General features: G+C 41.6%; 1 non-coding gene across 1 annotated transcript; it reads left to right on the forward strand.

Moving 5' to 3' along the window:
* Positions 1 to 880: 880 nt before the first annotated feature.
* On the forward strand, positions 881 to 1,011 carry LOC114232875 (small nucleolar RNA SNORA38). The gene has a single exon (XR_008557566.1). It is a non-coding gene; the product is annotated as a small nucleolar RNA SNORA38 (small nucleolar RNA).
* The last annotated feature ends 6,722 nt before the right edge of the window (positions 1,012 to 7,733 follow it).

Genomic DNA, 7,733 nt, shown 5'->3' on the forward strand with positions numbered 1-7,733 from the left:
AAGGAGGTGGGATCTGGATATATTTATATTCAATAACCCCCTCAGGTGATTCCTCTGAAGAGACAAATTTGGGAAGCATGATTTCAGGCAGTGGTGTTCTGTTTTGTTTTACCACAGGTACACATTCGACTCATTTGGGAAGCTTTGAAATAGAGTGCTAACTGGGCTCCATTCCAGTTCCATGGAATTAGAATCTCTGGAGGTGGGTTTCATGCATTTGTATTTTTTAACTATTACCCAGGTGATTCTCATGGTGATGATTGAAAAGCCCTCTGAGGTAGATGATTTGCATAGATGGGATAGTCCCAAAAGGAGGCTAAGAAAGAGTGCAAGTGAAAAAGCAATGCTAGACACAGAAGGAGATGCAAGAGAATGCCCCGTTGTGGCATTACAGTAGCCTCTCAATAGGGAGCAAATTTGTGGTCAACTTAAATGTCACAGATACATCAGCAAGGTCACTGGATTTATTATGAGGTGGCTGGTGACCCTGAAGATAGTAATGAAAAGGATGATAGGACAGAAAACGGATTATAATGGATTGAGGACTGAATGGAGAGAGAGAGAACAGGTTCTTTCAAGAAACTTGTTAAAAGGAAGAATGGGAAGATGAAAGTTTGAAAAGCAACTAGAGTTGGTCAAGAAAGGGGAGTTGTTACAGGTGGGAGAACCTGAAACCTGAGGATAGGAATTACTAGGAGAAAAGAAAGTTGTTCCTCTAGGGAAAATCTTAAAGATGGGTGTGGATATAGACAGGAGAGGAAGTCAAGGAATTCCAACCAAAGGAAATCATTCCTGCTGACTAAGCCAAAAAGCTGGGAAGGGGGCTGTGATGGAAGGGTGGTGTTGAAAAACCAGTGGCTGATTTAAAGTCTGGGCCTCACCCTCCTACAAAGGCGTGTCTGTGGTTCCCTGTCTTTGGACACGTAAGAATTGGAGGCAAAGAAATGTGGACTTGGAGAAGTCTGGAGCCAGCTTGCTCCCTGCAGGCTCAAGATCAACCATCCCACATAGAAGAAGAAAAAAAAAATTAAAAAAAAAAAAGTCTGGGCCTTTTGCTCCTCTTAGTCTTCTTCTGAGGACACTTCCTCTGTATGAGTCAGCCATCACCTCCGTGTAGAGGACACAGGCTAGATATACCTCTAGCCATGACTGCTACCCTGAGTTCCAGACCCAAAATTTCAAGTCCCCATTCTAAACCTTCACCGGGGGTCCCTCCTGTACCTCAAACACAGTGTTTCTAAAACAGAATTATCATACCTCCCACAAAAGAACAATTCCTTTACGTGCCCACAAAACTTGCACTGTTTTCTTGTGCCTCCTAATAACACCATGCCTGAGTTGTTGCAGTGGTTTCTTAATTGGCTTGCTACATTCTGTTGTTGTTCCTCCTTTGACTTGTGTTATTCACCCTGACAGAGATAAATCCTGAAAAGGGGTTGTATTCATATTCTCCAGTTTGGCCCCATTCCTTGACCTTCCTGGCCCTGCACGGAAGGTTAATGGACCCTCCATTGTTCATTAATTGAAGTCCTAAAGCTTAAACTTCTTAGCTTTTGCTCTCTGTCCCCTTCTCTCGGATAATTTGATCTTTAGTGGCAATAATATTTCTGTCCATCTTTATGGTTTTCTGTGCTGTTTCTTAACTTGAGTTATATTAAGCCCTCATCTTCATTTGGTTTGCTTGATAACTGAACAAGTAAGCATCTTCCAACATGTCTGTATTCTGACCCGAGCGAGGTAAGTGCTTCTCACTTGATAATTACCTGCCCTGCATTTCCCTCTCTACTCCAAGCACAAGGTGCCCCACACTCAACTCCAAAATGTTTCCTGAAGGTGACTGTGACCTAGCTATTGAAAAGGACACTTCTTCCTACTTAAAAGATTTTTATGAGAAAATAAGTTCTATTAATTCTTTTGTTTGCTCCACCCCCCTCCCCCCCCCCCCACCCACCCACCCTCTTTCTTTAAAATAGTCTTTCTGGATGAGTAATCTGTGAGACAGACATCCATCCTTGTTACTACCTTCTTACACCAATTATTGCACACATGGCGAATGATATACTCTGGGGTCCCTCCTGATCCATTAGCCTTTCTGGTTGCACAATAGGTCAGTCTCTACTTCCTTAAAGGACTTCGTTATGGGTACATCCATTTGATACCTAAGGTCCTATTCTTTAGCTGGAATTTCAAAGCTGGCTCATGCTTCTGTGTTATGTGAAGAAATGAATAAGGACGCACCCAGGAGATGTTTGTACTCTGCAGCGTCTATCCAATCGAAGCCCTCCTGGTTCTGGATACCTTTCTTTGTACCAAGGCTGCTCTCCTTTAGGAGTATTATGTTGAATGTTCTTTCATTCAGCTCCCCCAGTTGCTTTTCTAATCATCTGAGTTTTAATACATACAATTTCAATAGTCTGTTATGCCTGTAAAATATATTTTAAACAATTGCTTGAGGTTTATATAGACCTATTTTTTCTGCCAATTTTTAAATGTTGTTTTCATTATCACAGGTTACTTCTTGAGGACTTTAACAAAGAATAAGGACATGGAAAATATAGAATACTAGTTGGTATTGTAACCTTTTGCATAATATTATTTTCTTTTTAACATGATTATAAGTTTCATGTGAATAATAATCAGTCATATTATATAATTCCTTGTATCCATCACCAGCAACTAATAGGGGCATGTAAATAGTAAACACTCAGGACATATTTATTGGTTTTTGCTTCAGAAAAACAATCTACCAGTGTTGAAAAGGGCCTGGCTGGTGTGGCTCAGTGGTTGAGCATTGACCTATGAAGCAGGAGGTCATGTATGATTCCTGGTCAGGGCACATGCCCGGGTTGTGGGCTTGGTCCCCAGTCGGGGGTGTGTAGAAGGCAGCCAATTGATGATTCTCTCTCATCACTGATGTTTCTATCTCTCCCTCTTTCATCCTATCCCTGAAATCAATAAAAACATATTTTTTTTAAAAGGGACTTTTCACAATCACCAACTTTAAATAAATCGTGCTAATTTATTGAATTAATAAATAAACTTAGAATTTTTTTAAAAAACCTCAATTAAAATAAGTTGTTTCCTAGAACAATACCCTGTTTGTTTTTCTTCACCTCTCACAATATGTAAGGAATTCTGTTACTTTGATCTTGACTGTTATCTAGATCACTACATGTTAACAGGGATGAAGTGTTAACTTGTCCCACTTATTATTAACAATGATTTCATCTGGCACCACATAGCAAGAAAATCAAGAATAGTCTTGTTGCTTGAATTTATAAGTAGATTAAGACAATTCTATTCTGAATATCTATAGTTTTTAGAGATTAAATTAAAGCTATTGGATCTTTGGGGTGTGTATATATTTTTTTAATTTTATAATAGAAAACTTACTCAAAACATCTTATCCTTTTGTTAATAAATAGAAGTGTAATAATGGATCCTAGAAAAAATTAGAAGCTTCTTTAGAATGTTGTATTTAAATATGCACTTAGCCCTAGCTGGTTTGGCTCTGTGGATAGGGTGTTGGCCTGTGGACTGAAGGGTCCTAGGTTGGATTCTGGAAAAGGACATGTACCTTTGTTGCAGGCTCAATCCCAGCCCTGGTTGGGGCATGTGTGAGAGGAAACCAATTAATATGTCTCTCACATTAATGTTTCTTTTCTGTCTCTTCCTCTCTCTTCCACTCTCACTCTAAATATATATACACATCCTCAGGTGAGGATTAACAACAACAATTTAGTTAGTATTGTGGAAAATCACTTGAAAAGCCCACACAAAATTTGTCAAATAATTTTTGGAAAATAGAAATGTTTACCAATAGACATGATTTTACAGAATTTGAAGACAATGTTAAAAAAGCTTTTAGATATGGATTAATTTAAAAACGTTTTATACTAATTTTTTCCATCATTTAAATTTGATTTCATTATGGGAAACTATTAGTTGCAAGTAAATCATCAAATCATATATATTTTAAAGCCCCTGCTAACCCTGTGTTTGTTCTCTTAGTTTATTCCCATTAGAGAAAAAAATTAATAGGATAAAACATTAAATAATAAAAGGCTTACAGATCACATTGAGATTAAAAACAGAAGAGAGAGCATGGGGAAATACGTATTCACAAGCATATTCTTTGGTCTAGTGTGCTTCAACCTGTGTCCTTTTCTCCTTCTGCCAGTATCTTCCAATGCCTGGCTGAGCACCTGCTGCATGTCAGGCCCCATGCTTTGTATAGGGTGACAAAGAAGAATGAAGTTCAGTTTCTGACCTCGAATGGGAGGCATAATAGGAATTTTCAGGAATCATCATCTGGCAGCCCGAACATCAGAGATGGAGGAGGGGGGAGGAGTGTCTCTGTTACACCTACAGTCTTTGAGTTCTTAGAGGCTTCTAGCCCCACCCCTGGTATCTCCCAGTCATAAGGTCTGTTGAGAAGAAGTTGTAGCCTGCCCTATACCACTCTATTGGGGCATCTTCATGGAACCCAGCCAAATGTTCTCATTCAGTCTCAGCTTGAGAATGGGGACAAGATCTAAATTAACTCAACTCTTTAAGAGGCTATAGGGACCTTGCCACTATTAATAAACAAGACTAAAAAGTGAAATTGGAACTCAAACTGCAGGCTGTGCTGTCTCTCCAAGTCATTTTCATCAGATTCGAGCATATTCTGATCACCAGCTGGTGTTACTCCTGAACATCTGAAGAACAGTGTGGATGAGCAGAGGTTTAGATTTAGGTAAAGGAAAGTCTGCTGTGGATAAGCAGTGTATATCTTAAGGAAAACAAGGGTACTCCCTAAAGTTACCATGATTTGTATGTAAAGAAATCATCTAGCCTCTGGAACATAGTAAGTGATCAACAAAAATTATTTTTAAGGGAATATCTATGTTAACATGATGTCTAGATGTCAGAGGACAGCTCTGGAGACTATTTTCAAAGATAGCCTCATGCCAGTGTCTGTGACAGTCTGAGGAGGACGTCAGGTGTCCCCTTATTCTCACAACCAGGTCAGTTTGTATGTGGGGATGGTGCCAGTAGATTATGGTGTTTCCATGTGCTGACTTCTATGTCGGGAATGGTTATGTTTGGCTGCCTTGCTTCTCTTGGCTCTTCTGGCATTAATTCCATGAAAAGGGACTGAGGACTCTGCTTCTCCCCACTGCCTTAATAGAAAGATTTACTAGGTTTCCTCACTAAGGGAGACATGATGTCCTCAGGCAGGCTAAACTGGTTAGTCTGTTTTCCTTATTTAAAGTGTTTTTAGCCTGGTTGGTGTGGCTCAGTGGTTGTTGACCTAACAATGGACCAAGAGGTCACGATTCAATTCCCTGTCAGGGCACATGCCCAGGTTGCAGACTCAATCCCTAGTAGGGGGTTTGCAGGAGGCAGCCAATCAATGATTTTCTCTCATCGTTGATGTGTCTATCTCTCTCTCCCCCTCTCATTGATGTTTCTAACTCTCTATCCCTCTCCCTTCCTCTCTAAAATCAATTAAAAAATATTTTAAAAGAAAAGGAAGTGTTTTATCTTTCTCATCAGATCCAGGTTTTGAGACGAGGTCCATGGGAAGTTGGGCATGGATACTGGGCTGTAAGGTATTTCCATTCTTTTAGTTCTAGTTCCTCAAATCTTACAGGACAGATGACATTATATCGTGCTTTCTGACCCTCGCCTAGGAGACACTCCTTGGGCTTCAGCAAACCCTATGCTAAGATAATTAAGGACTCAGTGTCAATGATGTCAGCCTGGTTGAGGGCCTAAACAGAAAGCTCACCTTAGAAGCTCCTTGGAAAGGTGAGTAGCCTTGTGCTAGTTGCTTTACATTCTGAGGATGCCTATGAAGAGTGTGAAGTCTGGTGGAACCTGGCAGTTTGTTAATTAATCCCTTATGAAAACATTAGGTGTCAGCTTAGTGGCTCAAAGGAAATGACTCTTACACATTCCTTTAAGCAGGGAGGAGAGAGGTATGCTGGTTCCTTCCATTCCACATTAAAAATATGCCTAAGGGCCCCTGGGAAGCAGAAAGGGGTCATTGAGAACATGGAGGAGTCTCGGCTCAGCAGGGGTATTAATTTGAGGGAGAAAGGGTTGGAAGAAAAACGTAAACCTTCTAGATTAAACCAAACTTTCTTCCCCAATTGGGAAAGACTTTGGGGAAAAGGGTGGGCACTTGACCTGGGAACTGAGACTCAGCAGATGAGTGGGAAAGTAGAGTCAGGCTTTCAGGGTGGAGAAGTGGATAATGCAGTGTTCTATAAGGATCCAAATCTGGAGAATGGCTTTTTCCTCTCACTCTGGAGTCTTTGTCCCTGATGCACCTTTGGGTAGGTACTAGTCTTCTTTAGCGAGTTGTGTTAATTTCGGATTTGTAGGTAGCGCTGCAATAACTACTAAAGTTTGGGTGGAGCATTTAAGGAAACATCTCTCCAGGTTTGAAGTTCTTTATTCAAGTAATTTAGCTTGTTCTTTCAGTGACAAAAAAAAAAGAGGAATATTTCTGAGGATTTTATGTCTTCCAGTCCTATTGGTTCATCTTATTTCCATTCCAACTTCTTGGCTTTATTTAGGTTTTAATATTTTAAATGACTTCAACACATCTTAGGAAGTGGGACATAAATATAAGCGTATAATTCAGTAAGAATTATTTTTTCTTTCTTGTGTGTGCTGATAAATTATGTGGTACCATAAATGCCCGGAAAGTTCAACAGATTACACTGAGGAAAGAAAACTGATGTTAGACTGTAATCATTTAGCTAATATTCTGGATGCTTGGGCAAAAAAACCTCAAGTTATTCTTGCCCCTACCTCTTCCTCACACCTTGCATCCAAAGCAGCAGCAAAGTATGAGGCTTTAACCCCCAAATATATACCAAAGTAACCTTTTCTCATCACCTCCATCAAAATCATCCTTGACCAAACCTTGAAAAGAAGTTTGGATTTGCAATCATCTCTTAACGCATTGTATTCTGTTTCCTCCCTATTCTCAACCCAGCAGCAGAATGGTCCTTTTATTTATTTACTAGAGGCCCGGTGCACGAAATTTGTGCACGGAGGGGGGTTGTCCCTCAGCCCAACCTGTACCCTTTCCAATCTGGGACCCCTCAAGGGATGTCCAACTGCCCGTTTAGGCCCGATCAGGCCCGATCGGGCCTAAACAGGCAGTCGGACATCCCTCTTACAATCCAGGACTGCTGGCTCCCAACTGCTTGCCTGCCTGCCTTCCTGATTGCCCCTAACCGCTTCTGCCTGCCAGCCTGATCACCCCCTAACCACTCCCATGCCAGCCTGTTTGCCCTCAACTTCCCTCCTCTGCCGGCCTGGTTACCCCTAACTGCCCTCTCCTGCAGGGTTGATCACCTCCAACTGCCCTCCCTTGCAGGCCGGGTGCCTCTCAACTGCCCTCTCCTGCTGGCCATCTTGTGGTGGCCATCTTGTGTCCACATGGGGGCAGGATCTTTGACCACATGGGGGCAGCTATATTGTGTGTTGCAGTGATGATCAATCCGCATAGTACTCTTTTATTAGATAGGATAGAGGCCTGGTACAGGGGTGGGGGCCAGCTGGTTTGCCCTGAAGGGTGTCCCTGATCAGGGTGGGGTTCCCTTGGGGCATGGGGCGGCCTGAGTGAGGGGCCTGTGGTGGTTTGCAGGTGGGCCACGCCCCCTGGCAATGCAAGCGGAGGCCCTGGTATCTGGAATTTATTTTCCTTCTACAATTGAAACTTTGTAGCC

The sequence above is a fragment of the Eptesicus fuscus genome, chromosome 11 (assembly GCF_027574615.1).
Source record: "Eptesicus fuscus isolate TK198812 chromosome 11, DD_ASM_mEF_20220401, whole genome shotgun sequence".
Classification (NCBI taxonomy): Eukaryota; Metazoa; Chordata; class Mammalia; order Chiroptera; family Vespertilionidae; genus Eptesicus; species Eptesicus fuscus.